Genomic DNA, 14,410 nt, shown 5'->3' on the forward strand with positions numbered 1-14,410 from the left:
TATGGATAATGCAAATTAAAAAGTGAATTGTCAAACTTTGGTGTCTAAAGAATATGTATTTTAAATTATTTAGGTCAGGGGCACCTGGGTGGATCAGTCAGTTAAATGTCCAACTTTGGGTCAGGTCATGATTTCACGATTGATGGGTTCCAGGCCCCAGCTATGTGCTGACAGCTTGGAGCCTGGAGCCTGCTTCAGATTCTGTGTCTCCCTCTCTCTCTGTCCCTCCCCAACTCGTGCTCTCTCTCTCTCTCAACAATAAACAAACATTAAAAAATTAATTTAAATTATTTAGATCAGATATATTTAGAATTATTTAGATCAGGAGCACCTGGGCAGCTCAGTTGGTTAAGTGTGCAACCCTTGATTTTGGCTCAGGTCATGATCTCATGGTTCGTGAATTAGAGCTCTGTGTCAGGCTCTGCACTGAAAGTGAGGAGCCTGCTTGGGATTCTTGCTCTCTCTCTCTCTCTCTCTCTCTCTCTCTCTCTCTCTCTCTTTCTGCCTCTTTTCCCCCTCTCTCTCTCAAAATAAATAAACTTAAAGAATTATTTAGATCAGAACATCATTTCCATTTCCAGCCACTATTCATTTTTTTTCTTTTCAAATTTTTATTTAAATTCTAGTTAGTTAACATACAGTGCAATATTGGTTTTAGGAGTATAATTCATTGATTCATCACTTACATACAACACCCAGTACTCATCACAAAAAGTGCCCTCCTTAGCACTGGGTGTTGTATGGAAACCAATTCAATACAATAAACTTCATATATTGAAAAAAAAAAAGTGCCCTCCTTAATACCCATCACCCATCTAACCCATCCCCCACCCTACCTCCATCCTCAGTTTGTTCTCTGTCATTAACAGTCTCTTATTAAGTTTTGTTTCCCTCTCTTTTTACTCCCCCCTCCCATATGTTCATCTGTTTTGTTTCTTAAATTCCACATATGACTGAAATCATACAGTACTTGTCTTTCTCTGACTGATTTATTTCACTTGATAATACATTATAGCTGCATACATGTTGTTGCAAATGGCAAGATTTCACTCTTTTTGATGGCTGCATAAAATTCCAGTGTGTGTGTGTGTGTGTGTGTATCTATATATACACAGTAGTCTGTGTCAGACACACACACAGTAGTCTGTTATATATATATATATATATATATATATATATATATATATATATATATATATAAAACATCTTTGTTATCCATTAATCAGTTGATGGACACTTGGGCTCTTTCCATAGTTTGGCTATTGTTGATAGTGCTGCTATAAACATCGGGATGCATGTGCACCTTGAATCAGTATTTTTGTATCCTTTGGGTAAATACCTAGTAGTGCAATCTCTGGGCCGTAGGGTAGTCCTATTTTCTGCTTTTTGAGGAAACTCCATAATGTTCTCCAGAGTGGCTGCACCAGTTTTCATTCTGACCAACAGTGTAAGAGGGTTCCCCTTTCTCTGCATCCTTGCCAACATCTGTTGTTTCCTTGTTGTTAATTTTAGCCATTCTTACAGGTGTGAGGGGGTATATCATTGTGATTTTGATTTGTATTTCTCTGATGATGAGTGATGTTGAACACCTTTTCATGTGTCTGTTAGCCATCTGGACATCCTCTTTGGAAGTGTCTATTCATGTCTTCTGCCCATTTCTTCACTGCATTACTTATTTTTTGGTTGTTGAGTTTCAGAATTTCTTTCTTTTTTTTTTAAAGTTTATTTATTTTGAGAGAGAGAGAGAGAGAGAGAGAGAGAGAGAGAGGCAGAGAGAGAGGGAGACAAAGAATCCCAAGCAGGCTCTGTGCAGAGAGCACAGAGTTTGATGCAGGACTCAGTCTCACGAATTGTGAGATCATGATCTGAGCCAAAATCAAGACTTGGATGCTTAACAGACTGAGCCCCTGAGAAGTTCTTTATAGAGTTTGAATACTAACCCCTTATCTGATATGTCATTTGCAAATATCTTCTCCCATTCCGTTCTGTTGCCTTTTAGTTTTGTTGATTGTTTCCTTTGCTGTGCTGAAGCTTTTTATCTTTTTTAAATAATTTTTTAAGTTTATTCATTTTTGAGAGGGGGGAGGGGCAGAAAGAGGGAGACGTAGAATCTGAATCAGGCTCCAGGCTCTGAGCTGTTAGCACAGAGGTCAATGCAGGGCTCAAACTCATAAACTGCGAGATCATGACCTGAGCCGAAGTCGGACACTTAACTGACTGAACCACCCAGGTGCCCCCCAGAAGCTTTTTATCTTGATGAAGTCCCAATAGTTCATTTTTGCTTTTGTTTCCCTTGCCTCTGAAGAGATGTCTAATAAGAAGTTGCTGTGGCTGAAGTCAAACAGGTTGCTGCCTCTTTCTCCTCTAGGATTTTGATGGTTTCCTGGTCTTACATTTAGGTCTTTCATCCATTTTGAATTTATTTTGTGTATGGTGTAAGAAAGTGATCCAGTTGCATTCTTCTGTATATTGCTGTCTAGTTTTCCCAGCACCATTTGCTAAAGAGACTGTTTTTTTTTTCCACTGGATACTCTTTCCTGCTTTGCCTAAGATTAGTTGGCCATACACTTCAGCATTTCTGGGTTCTCTATTCTGTTCCATTGAAACATATGTCTGTTTTTGTGCCAGTACCATACTGTCTTGATGATTACAACTTTGTAATACAGTTTGAAGTCCAGAATTGTGATTCCTCCAGCTTTGGTTTTCTTTTTCAGGATTTATTTGGCCATTCGGGGTCTTTTCTGGTGGCATGTAATTTGGAGAATTGTTTGTTCTAGCTGTGTGTAACACCTCTTTTGCAACAAATATAAGACTTTGAATCTAATTATAGTTATAATCTGGAAGATTTTATTTACTGTAGACCCAGGAATGTTGTATGCTAAAATGGCCACAATGTCACAGTATGGGGAATAAAATCAATGGTATTGTAATAGTGTTGTATGTTTTATGGTAACAGGTGGCAGCTACACTGATCCAAACAAAGTTGAATCACTTTGTTGTAAAACTTAAACTAATGTAACATTGTGTGTCAGCTATACTCAAAAATGTTTTTAAAAATCAATAAAATCAATGGTATTAGAATTGATGGAATTGTATGGTACTCAAAAATGTTTTTAAAAATAAAAAGTAAATGGACACAATGTAAGTTTGAAAAAAAAGATGTAGGATATATAGCCAGTGGGATATTATTCAGCCATAGAAAGAATGAAATCTTGCCATTTGTAATGACATGGGTGGAGCTAGAGAGTATAATGCTAAGCAAAATAAGTCAGTCAGAGAAAGACAAATACCATATAGTTTCAGTCATATGTGGAATTTAAGGGAAAAAATGAGCAAAGGGAGAGAGAGAGAGAGAGAGAGAGAAAGAGAGAGCGCGCGCGCAAGAAAGAGACCCTTAACTATAGGGAAAAAACTTAAGTTTAGCAGAGGGGAGATGGGTGGGGGAGACAGTTAAATAGGTGATGGAGATTAAGGAGCGCATTTGTCATGATGAACACAGATTGATGTATGAAATTGTTGAACCACTATGTTGTACCTGAAACTAACATAACACTGTATGTTAACTAACCAAAATTCATATAAAAACTTTAAAAAATGCCAGACTGCTTTGTAAGATGATTTTAAAAATCCTGAACATATTCTGAGAGTGAGGTGATCCCCACAACCATCTGTAGAAGAACAACACAATGAGTCATTCACAGACAGCTTAGACATTAATGCAGGAGCTACAACCACCTAGGGTTTAGCCATTGCTGACTTGGAGTTCTGCTGTGAGATGTTATCATGGGAACTAGGTGGAGCTCTAAGGAACCTTGTCCATGCAAGGGCCTGACAAATGCAGTGGTTCTTAGAAGAGAGATGCCTAGAATCAATCAATCTATCTATGTATCTATGTATCTATCTATCATCTATCTATCATCTATCTATCCATTCATTTTTTTTTTAATTTTTTTTTCAACATTTATTTATTTTTGGGACAGAGAGAGACAGAGCATGAATGGGGGAGGGGCAGAGAGAGAGGGAGACACAGAATCGGAAACAGGCTCCAGGCTCCAAGCCATCCGCCCAGAGCCTGACGCGGGGCTCGAACTCACGGACCACGAGATAGTGACCTGGCTGAAGTCGGACGCTTAACCGACTGCGCCACCCAGGCGCCCCGATCCATTCATTCTTGTAGGCTCTATGATGCCCAATGTGGGGCTCAAAATCAATGACCCTGAGGTCAAGATTCACATACTTTACTGACTGAGCCAGACAGGTGCCCTAGAATCCGTTTTTTAATTTTAGCATTGTGTATTCTCCGGAGAGCCTGGGAATTTCCCAAGGCATCAAGTCCTGTCCCTTTTGTTTAATAGTCTTTCTAACTATCTTTCTTCTTTCTGTATTTTAGTATAAGCAGCAAGGATAAGCTAGGCGACACTCCCAACACTTTCTGGAAATCTTAGCTAGATCACTCAATATTTCATCTCATTTTGAACTTTACACATTACTGTAGGTAGCAGAATTGCTGAACTTTTGACTGCATAGCAAAGATATCCTTTCCTCTAATGTGTAGTAAGATTATTCTATCCTGTCAATCCTCAACTCACAGTATTAATGAATAGTCATGCCATTTTAAGCTTTCACTAACACCTTTCTCAAAACCTAGCTTTCTTCTACTGCCTGATTTTTGTCATAACGTTCCACTTACAGGTACTAAAACTTATATTAATTATGTAATGCTACTTAATAATCTACCTCAGAATGTATCAACTTAATAAACATTTATGGTCTCCCAGTTTTTATGGGACAGGAATCCCAGAGATTAGCTGTGTGGCTCTGGCTCAGGGTCTCTCATGATGTGGTCAAGTCATCATCTGAAGTCTTGACAGGTGCTAGAGGATCTGCTTCCAAAGTGAGTGTTACTCACTTGTCCAGTACATTAGTGCTGGTTGAAAACAGGAGTCCTCAGTTCCTCATGGTCTTCTGCATAAATCTGCATGAGTGTCCTCACAGTTTTGGTGCCAGCCATCCACCAGGGTTAGTGGTCCAAGAAAGATAGCAAGGAGAAAACTCCTGTGCCTTTTATGACCTATTCTCCAAAGTTGCACGCTATCGTGTGCTTTTTTCTATTTGCTAGATGCAAATCACTAAGTCCAGCTCACAGCAAAAGTAGGGGAGTTAGGCTCTGCCTCTTGAGGAGATCATTAGGGAGTCTTTGGGCCTATTTTAACCATCACAGCAATTCACCTTCTTTATTTCTCTACACTCAGGGATCACAGTCTTTTCTGCCTGTTTTCCAGTTTCTGAAAACATATGTTCCATATATTTCATCACTTTTCTTTTTTTTTTCTTTTTTTTTCTTTTTTTTTTTAATTTTTTTTTCAACGTTTTTTATTTATTTTTGGGACAGAGAGAGACAGAGCATGAACGGGGGAGGGGCAGAGAGAGAGGGAGACAGAGAATCGGAAACAGGCTCCAGGCTCCGAGCCATCAGCCCAGAGCCTGATGCGGGGCTCGAACTCACGGACCGCGAGATCGTGACCTGGCTGAAGTCGGACGCTTAACCGACTGCGCCACCCAGGCGCCCCGTCACTTTTCTAATTGCTTATGATAGATGGGCTAGCCCAGTGCTGGTGATCACTTAGCCAGAATCAGAGGTCTCAGTACATTGAACTAGACCTTGTATGCAGTCTTTCTTCTCTTTGGCCTAAATTTCCTCCCCTTTAAAATGGAGATTTTGAGGTGTCTGGGTGGCTTAGTTGGAAGAGCATGCAGCTCTTGATCTCAGGTCATGAGTTCAAACTCCACTTTGGGTATAGAAATTACTTACACAAATAAACAAATAAATAAACTTAAAAAATAAAATGAAGATTTTTGAACAAAAAACCCCCCAATATAACAGAAAGATGTTTTGCCCTCTACTTCCATTTCTCACATGTCCAGTTGTTTAATTGTTTACCTTTGGAGTCACCTTAGATTTGAGAAGAGAATGTTGAGTAGGAACAATGGTCACTCCCAGACTGCCCCTTTATTGTACAAATAATCTAATATTTGTACAATATTGTACAATTGTACAAATTGGGCTATTGCCTAGCACAGGCTGAGGCATTATAGGCACAAACAGAAGTATAGAGGAGTATTCAGTATTGTTCTCTTTTCCTGTCTTGTACTATCTCTAGAGTGTGACCCCAAGGAATGTGAAAATATGGAAGAGAGCAGATAGGATTATAGTTCAGGGAAGATGGAGCTCCAGGAGGAGACAGACTACTCATTACTTACTATTAATGAAAATTGATTATGGCCCAGTGTCTCTATATTTCTTGCTTTGTGTGGTATATGCAACCATGTTTATGATTAATTAATTAATTAATTAATTAAAATTCAAGTTAGTTAACATACAATCTAGTATTGGTTTCAGGAGAAGAACCCAGTGATTCACCACTTGTTGGAGAACAAGAAGCCAGAGGCACTGTAAGAATGTCCTGAAGGAAAGGGATGGGGTAGCAAGGAACTGAAAGCCATTCTATTCCCTGGCAGAAAGTCACTGGGACTGCATGTTCTCTCCAGAAGGACATCATACCGGTGCCAGGCCTGGGATAAGAATGTTTTGTCTGGCGCCAAATGCACTCATGACCCAGTGTGGAATACACTGCAGGTGCATGACCTGTCAAGATGCCAAATGCTATGTTGTATGTTCTTGCTCTTATCACATTGCAGAAATAAAAGAGGCTTGAGACAGGAGACCAGTGCTTTGGCTCCTGGAGAGTCTTAGCCCCCTGCTTTGTGATTCTTTTCGTCACCACACCTGTAGGATCTGTCTCTTTTCAATTGTTTACATATAACACCCAGTGCTTATCCTAACAAGTGCCCTCTTTAATGCCCGTCACCTATTTAGCCCATCCCCCCACTACCGCCGCTCCAGCAACCCTCAATTTGTTTTCTGTATTTAAGAATCTCTTATGGTTTGCCTTCCTCTGTTTTTATCTTATTTTTCCTTCCCTTCCCCTATATTCATCTGTTGTGTTTCTTAAATTCCACATATGAGTGAAATCATATGATATTTGTCTTTCTCTGACTGACTTATTTTGCTTAGCATAATACACTCTAGTTCCATCCATGTTGTTGCAAATGGCAAGATTTGCTGAGTAATATTCCATTGTATATATACCACAGATATATACCACATCTTTATCCATTCATCAGTCAATGGACATTTGGGCTCTTTCCATACTTTGGCTATTGTCAAAAGTGCTGCTATAAACATTGGGGTGCATGTGCCCCTTTGAATCAGTATATTTGGATCCTTTGGATAAATACCTAGTAGTAAAATTGCTGGGTCGTAGGGTAGTTCTATTTTTAATTTTTTGAGAAACCTCCATACTATTTTCTAGAGTAGCCTCACCAGTTTGCATTCCCACCAACACTGCAAAAGGGTTTCCATTTCTCGGCACCTTTTTGTCAACATCAGTTGTTTCCTGACTTGTTAACTTCAGCCATTGTGACAGGTGTGATGTTGTATCTCATTGTGGTATTGATTTGTATTTTCCTGACGATGAATGATTTTGGTAATCTTTTCATGTGTGTTAGCCGTCTGGATATCTTCTTTGGAAAAGTGTCTATTCATGTCTTCTGCTCATTTCTTCACTGGGTTATTTGTTTTTTGGGTGTTGAGTTTGATAAATTCTTTATAGATTTTGGATACTACCCCTTTATTTGATATGTTTGTTATTTGAAAATATCTTTTCCCATTCTGTTGGTTGTCTTCTAGTTTTGCTGATTGTTTCCTTCATTGTGCAGCTTTTTTAATTTGGTGAAGTCTCAATAGTTCATTTTTGTGTTTTTTTTTAAATATTTGGGTTTTAAAAATGTTTATTTATTTTGAGAGAGAGGGAGAGAGAAAGAATGAGCAGTGTAAGGGCGGGGGGGGGGGGGGGGGCGCAGAGAATACCAAGCAAGCTTCATGCTGCCAGCACAGAGCTTGATGCAGGGCTTGAACTCACGAACCATAAGATCATGACCTGAGCCAAAATCAAGAGTCGGATGTTTAACTGACTGAGTCACCCAGGCACCCCTTATTTTTGTTTTTATTTCACTTGCCTCTGGAGACATGTCTAGTAAGATGTTTCTGTGACTGAAGTCAAAGAGGTTGCTGCCTCTTTCTCCTCTAGGATTTTGATGGTTTCCTGCTCTCACATTTAGGTCTTTCATCCATTTTGAATTTATTTCTGTGCCTGGTATAAGAAGTCATCCCGTTTCATTTTTCTGCATGCCACTGTCCAGTTTTCCCAGCACCATTTGCTGGAGAGACTTTTTTCCATTGGATACTCTTTCCTGTTTTGTCAAAGATTAGTTGGCCATACACTTTGGGTCCACTTCTGGGTTCTCTATTCTGTCCCATTGATCTATGTATCTGTTTTTGTGCCAATACCATACTGTCTTGATGATTACAGCTTTGTAGTACACCATGGAGTCTGACTTGTGATGCCTCCAGCTTTGGTTTTCTTTTTCAGGATTGCTTTGGCTTTTTAGGGTCTTTTCTGGTTCCATAAAGGTTTATAATTGTTTTTTCTAGCTCTGTGAAGAATGTTGGTGTTATTTTGATAGGGATTGCACTGAATGTGTAGATTACTTTAAGTAATAGAGACATTTTAACATTGTTCTCCCAACTCATGAACGTGGGATGTTTTTCCATTTCGTTGTGTCTTCTTCAATTTCTTTCATAAGCTTTCTATAGTTCTCAGCATACAGATCTTTTACTTCTTTGGTTATTTTTTCCCCCTAGGTTACTTATGGTTATGGTGCAATTATAAAACGGATAGATTCTTTGATTTCTCTTTCTGCTGCTTCATTATTGGTGTATAGAAATGCAACCTATTTCAATACGTTACTTTTATATCCTGAAACTTTGATGAATTCATGTATCAGTTCTAAGCAGTTTTTTGGCAGAGTCTTTTGGTTTTGCCACATAGAATATCATGACATCTGCAAAGAGTGAAAGTTTGACTTTTTGTTTGTCAGTTTGTATGCCTTTTATTTCTTTTTGTTGTCTGATTGCTGAGGCTAGGACAGTGGTGAGAGTGGACTTCTCTGTCGTGTTTGTGAACTTAGGGGAAAGCTCTTGGTTTTTCCCCATTGAGGGTGATATTAGCTTCAGGCCTCTCATACATGGCTTTTATGATGTTGAGGTATATCCCTACTTTCTTGAGGGTTTTTATCAAGAAAGGATGCTGTATTTTGTCAAATACTTTATATGGTTCTTATCCTTTCTTTTGTTATCAATTATCAATTACATTGATTGATTTGTGAATAGTGAACCAGCCCTACATCCCAGGAATTAATCTCACTTGATCATGGTGAATAATTGTTTTAATGTACTGTTGAAATCAATTTGCTAATATCTTGTTGAGAATTTTTGCACTTAGCCTCATCAGGGATATTGGCCTCTAATTTTCCTTTTTAGTGGGGTCTTTGCATGGTTTTGGAATCAAGGTAATGCTGACTTTATAGAATAAGTTTGGAAGTTTTCCTTCTATTTCTATTTTTTGGAAGAAGCCGTCTATCCCAGAACTCTTATTTGTTGTGAGATTTTTGATAACTGATATAGTTTCTTTGCTGGTTATGGGCCTGTTCACATTTTCTGTTTCTTTCTGTTTGAGTCTTAGCATTGTGTGAGTGTCTAGGAATTTGTCCATTTCTTCCAGATTGCCCAATTTATTGGCATATAATTGCTAATAATATTCTCTTACTATTGTTTCTATTTCTGCAGTGTTGGTTGTCATCTCTCCTCTTTCATTCTTGATTTTATTTATTCGGGTCCTTTCCTTTTTCTTTTTGATCAATCTGACTAGGGGTTTATCAATTTTGTTCTTTGGCAAAAAACTGATTTCATTGATCTGTTCTACTTTTTTTAAATTTCACTATCATTGATTTCTGCTCTGGTCTTTATTATTTCCTATCTTCTGCTGGTTTTGTGCTTTCTTTGCTGTTCTTTTTCCAGCTCTTTTAGGTGTAAGATTAGGTTGTGTATTTGAGACCTATCTTTCTTTAGGAAGACTTGGATTGCTATGTACTTCCCTCTTTTGACCACCTTTGCTGCATCCCAGAGGTTTTGGACTTTCGTGTTTTCATTTTCATTGGCTTCCATGTACTTTTTAATTTTCCTTTTTAATTTCTTGGTTAACCCATTCATTCTTTAGTAAGATGTTCTTCAATCTCCAAGTATTCATGTTCTTTACAAATTTTTTCTTGTGGTTGATTTTGAGTTTTATAGTGGCCTGAAAATATGCAAGATATGATCTCAATCTTTTTATACTTGTTGAAGGCTGATTTGTGACCCAGTATGTGATCTACTCTGGAGAATGTTCCATGTGCAGTCAAGAAATATGTATATTCTGCTGCTTTAGGATGAAATGTTCTAAATATATCTGTTAAATCCTTCTGGTCCAGTGTGTCATTCAAAGCCATTGTTTCCTTGTTGATTTTCTGCTTATTGATATGTCCGTTGTTGTAAGGGGGATGTTGATGTCCCCTTCTCTTATGGTATTATTATCAAAGAGTTTCTTTATATCTATGATTAATTGATTTATATATTTGGGTGTTTTCCACATTTGTGCATAAATATTTATAATTGTTAGATATTCATAATTAAGGTGGATAGACCCCTTAATTATGATACAATGCCCTTCTTCATTTCTTGTTACAGTCTTTATTTTAAAATTATTTTGTCTGATATAAGTATGGCTACTCCAGATTTCTCTTGAAGACCATTAACATGTTCCATCCCTTTACTTTAAATCTACAGGTTTCTTTAGGTCTAAAATGTGTCTCTTGTAAGCAGCATTTATATGGGGCTTGTTTTCTGATCCATTCTGAGCCCTATGTTTTTTTATTGGATCACTTAGTCCATTTACATTTAGAGTGAGTATTGAAAGATATGAATTTGGTTCCAGTGTGTTGCCTGTGGAGTTGGTATTTCTTGTGATGTTCCCTGGTCCTTTGTAGTGTTTGTTGCTTTTGGGTTTTTTTGTTTGTTTGTTTTGTTTTGTCTTTTGTCCACTCAAAGAATGCCCCTTAAAATTTCTTACAGGACCTGTTTAGTGGTCACAAACCCCTTAAGTTCTTGTTTGTCTGGGAAAATCTTTATCCCTCCCCTCTATTTTGAATGACACCCTTGCTGGATAAAGAATTCTTGGCTGCATATTTTTCTGAATATATCCTACCACCACTTTCTGGACTGCCAAGTTTCTGTGGATAGGTCTGATGCTGATCTGTCTTCCCTTGTAGGTTAAGGATGTTTTTCCCTTCCTGCTTTCATAATTTCCTTGTCTGTGTATTTTGTGAGTTTGACTATCATATGCCATGGTGATGTTTGGTTTTTGTTGAATCTATTTGGAGTTCTCTGTGGCTTTTGGATTTCGATGTCTGTGTCCTTCCCCAGAGTAGGAAAGTTTTCTGGTATGATTTGCTCACATCAACCTTCTGCCCCCTTTTCTCTCTCTTCATCTTCTGGGACTCCTAGGATTTGGATATGAATCCTTTTTAATAAGTCAGAGTGTTCTCTAGGTCTTGTATCATGTTCTTTTGCCTTTGCTTCCTTTTTTTCTGCTTCATTATTCTCCATAATTTTATCTTCTATAGTTGCTGATTCACTGCTCTGCTTTGTTCATCCTACCTATTGTGGCATCCATTCAGGATTGCTTCTTAGTTATAGCATGTTTAATTTTGGCCTAACTAGATTATATTTCTTTTATCTTGCACAATGGGATTCTCTGGTGTCTTCTATGCTTTTTTAACCCTAGCCAGTAGTCTCATTATATTGGTTCTAAATTCTAGTTCAGACATCTTACTTATCTGTGTTGATTAAGTCCCTGTCACTTCTTCCTATTCTTTCCTTGGGGTGAATTCCCTTATTTTGCCAGTTTGGAAGAGGAAAAAAATTAATAAAATAAAAAAACTTAAGAAATTAAAAACAAAACAAAAAATCAAATAAAAAAAGTTAGATCCCATGTGTGTTTCTGTCTGCTTGCTGAAAGAAGCTTGATAGGTGTGGTGATGCATTAAAGTTCTAAGAGGGAGGTGCTGGTGGCAGGACTGGATCTAGAAGAATCTTCTGCTGGCCCTCAACTTGTCCTGGAAACGTGGACCATTCCCACCATAAGGGGACAAGCCATATGGCTGAACAACAGTACAACAGTGCCTTCTCGCCACCACCACCTGACCACTTCAGCACACTACTCTCATGGTGGGGGAATAGGCAACATGATGATGCCTATGACCTTCTACTTTGGCTTTAAGAATGTGGAACTACTGTTTTCTGGTTGGTGGTCAATACAGCTTGAGAAATGGCAGGAGCTTTCTTGGCAGTGTTTTTACTAGCAATGTTCTATGAAAGGCTCAAGATAGCCTGAGAAAGTCTGCTGCATAAGTCACAAGTCAGCATCTGCTACAATTCCATGCCTGTACCAGGACCAAAAGGAGACATCCTTATGGGGACACAGAGACTGTTGGGCAGCAGATGCTGAGCTTTCCTTGTCTCCTGCAAACAGTGCTGCATGTCATCCACGTGGTCATCAGCTATTTCCTCATGCTTATCTTCATGACCTACAATGGATACCTCTGCATTGCAGTAGCAGCAGGGGCCGGCACAGGATAACTTCTCTTCAGCTGGAAGAAGGCAATGGTGGTGGACATCATAGAGCATTGCCATTAATGTTAAACTCCATGGTGCAGCCTTATTGATTGCAGTGGGAAGTAGTTAAAGACTGAAAGACAGGATTCCTACTCCAATATTCCCTTCTTGCTACTTATTTCCTTACACACACACGCGAGAGCTTTTGGTCTCTGAGCTACGGTGATAACCTTCCTGTTTTTTTTTTTTTTCTAATGACCTGAGACTTCCTCAGACAAGATTCCCTCAGAATCTCTCCTCCATCATCATCTTAGATCCAAGTTATATGTTCTTGTCCAAGCCAAGTAGCTTTCTATTCAAGGACTTGATAACCTACTTCATTTTTTAGTCTTCTGTTTCTATTTTGTTAACAGATAATATATGAATTTGGTGGGTTCCTCCTGGGTTGGTGATGGAAAGAGATTCACTTCAGCTAGGATTGATGGGAGCTGAGGGAAATTCTTACCCAAATAAACCCAGAACCCAAACTTAACATTTGAGAGTGACTTCCCGCCTTTGGATTTGATAAGTGTGAGATACATTGTGCCTTTCCCTAGGTGTGATGTGTTGCACCAAAATCTTTACAGTGTGCAGAAGGGTGGTTTGAGACTAAATACAGGGCTGGAGCTCACAGAAGTGTGCATTATTAGGGGGCTGACTCATTAACTTGTGTTCCTACTTAACATTTTGATTAGAATGAACTTGTCCAACAACAACAACAAAAGAGATGACAACCAATTTGAGAAAATAGGAATAGATATTTTAAAATAAAACCATTGATATTCTTAAAAAAAGAAAGAAGATTGACAGAACAGAGAAAAGAGGGAAAGAAGAAGAAAAAGTAAGAAAAAATTTAAAAATTTCTTTAATAAAATAGAATAAAGAAAATGAAGTAGAAAATAAAATGAAAAGAAAATGAAGAGAATGAATTTTTAAAAATTAAAAAAAATTAAAAAATTATTCTCCTTCAAGGAAAAAAGAAAAGAAAGAAAAAAGAAAACAATTTAAGGAAAAACAGAAGCAAAGAAAATGAACAAATAAGTGAATGAGCAAACAGAATAAAATTGGAATTAAGTTACCTCCAGTTTCCCAGAACTGAAACTATGAAGCTCTCTATATTCTGTACACTAAATGGGTGGAGTGACATGCTGTTCTTCTGGGGGATGTGCTTGGAGGGCACAGTTGGGCAGGGCTTGGTGTAACAACTCTATTCTCTACTAGGTGGTTCTGGTTAGCTTATTGGGGTGGAGCAGTGTTGGTAGCCCTGCTATTAAGCACCCCTCCTTTGTCTCGAGCCTCTATCTACTCCCTGCCTCTACCCTGTCTGTGTCCAATCTGTCCGCCTACCAGGCAGCACCTCCCTCCAGAGTTTTGTCTCAGATGGTGTTGTGTTTTAAAACCCCACACTTCAGAGACCCCTGGGGCTTGGACCTGAGACCACTCTCTGGGGAAAGGTCTTGCTGAGCAATGGCTGGGTGCCGGCTTGCCCTAGAAAACATTCGTGCAGTCATGTAGCAACAGATGATCATAGATTATGGCAAATCACAACACATAGCCTGTGCCAGGTTTTGAAGCACCCTTGTGTCTTTGTCCTAATACCAGAAGACATGGCTGCTCCCCAGGGTCCACTGGGACCTTTGCCTGCAAGGAGGCCATATGGCCTCTACCAAATGCACTTCAAGCAGGGGAGCTGCTTCTCCCCATGTGGCACACGGATCCCTCAGACCCTACTACCTTCACGTGGGGATTCACCCTACTTCC

General features: G+C 38.8%; 1 pseudogene; it reads left to right on the plus strand.

The window, feature by feature from the left end:
• The first annotated feature begins 8,089 nt into the window (after nt 1-8,089).
• LOC122467062 lies at nt 8,090-12,691 on the plus strand (annotated as a pseudogene).
• Nucleotides 12,692-14,410: the final 1,719 nt, after the last annotated feature.

This window comes from Prionailurus bengalensis, chromosome A3, assembly GCF_016509475.1.
Source record: "Prionailurus bengalensis isolate Pbe53 chromosome A3, Fcat_Pben_1.1_paternal_pri, whole genome shotgun sequence".
Lineage (NCBI taxonomy): Eukaryota > Metazoa > Chordata > Mammalia > Carnivora > Felidae > Prionailurus > Prionailurus bengalensis.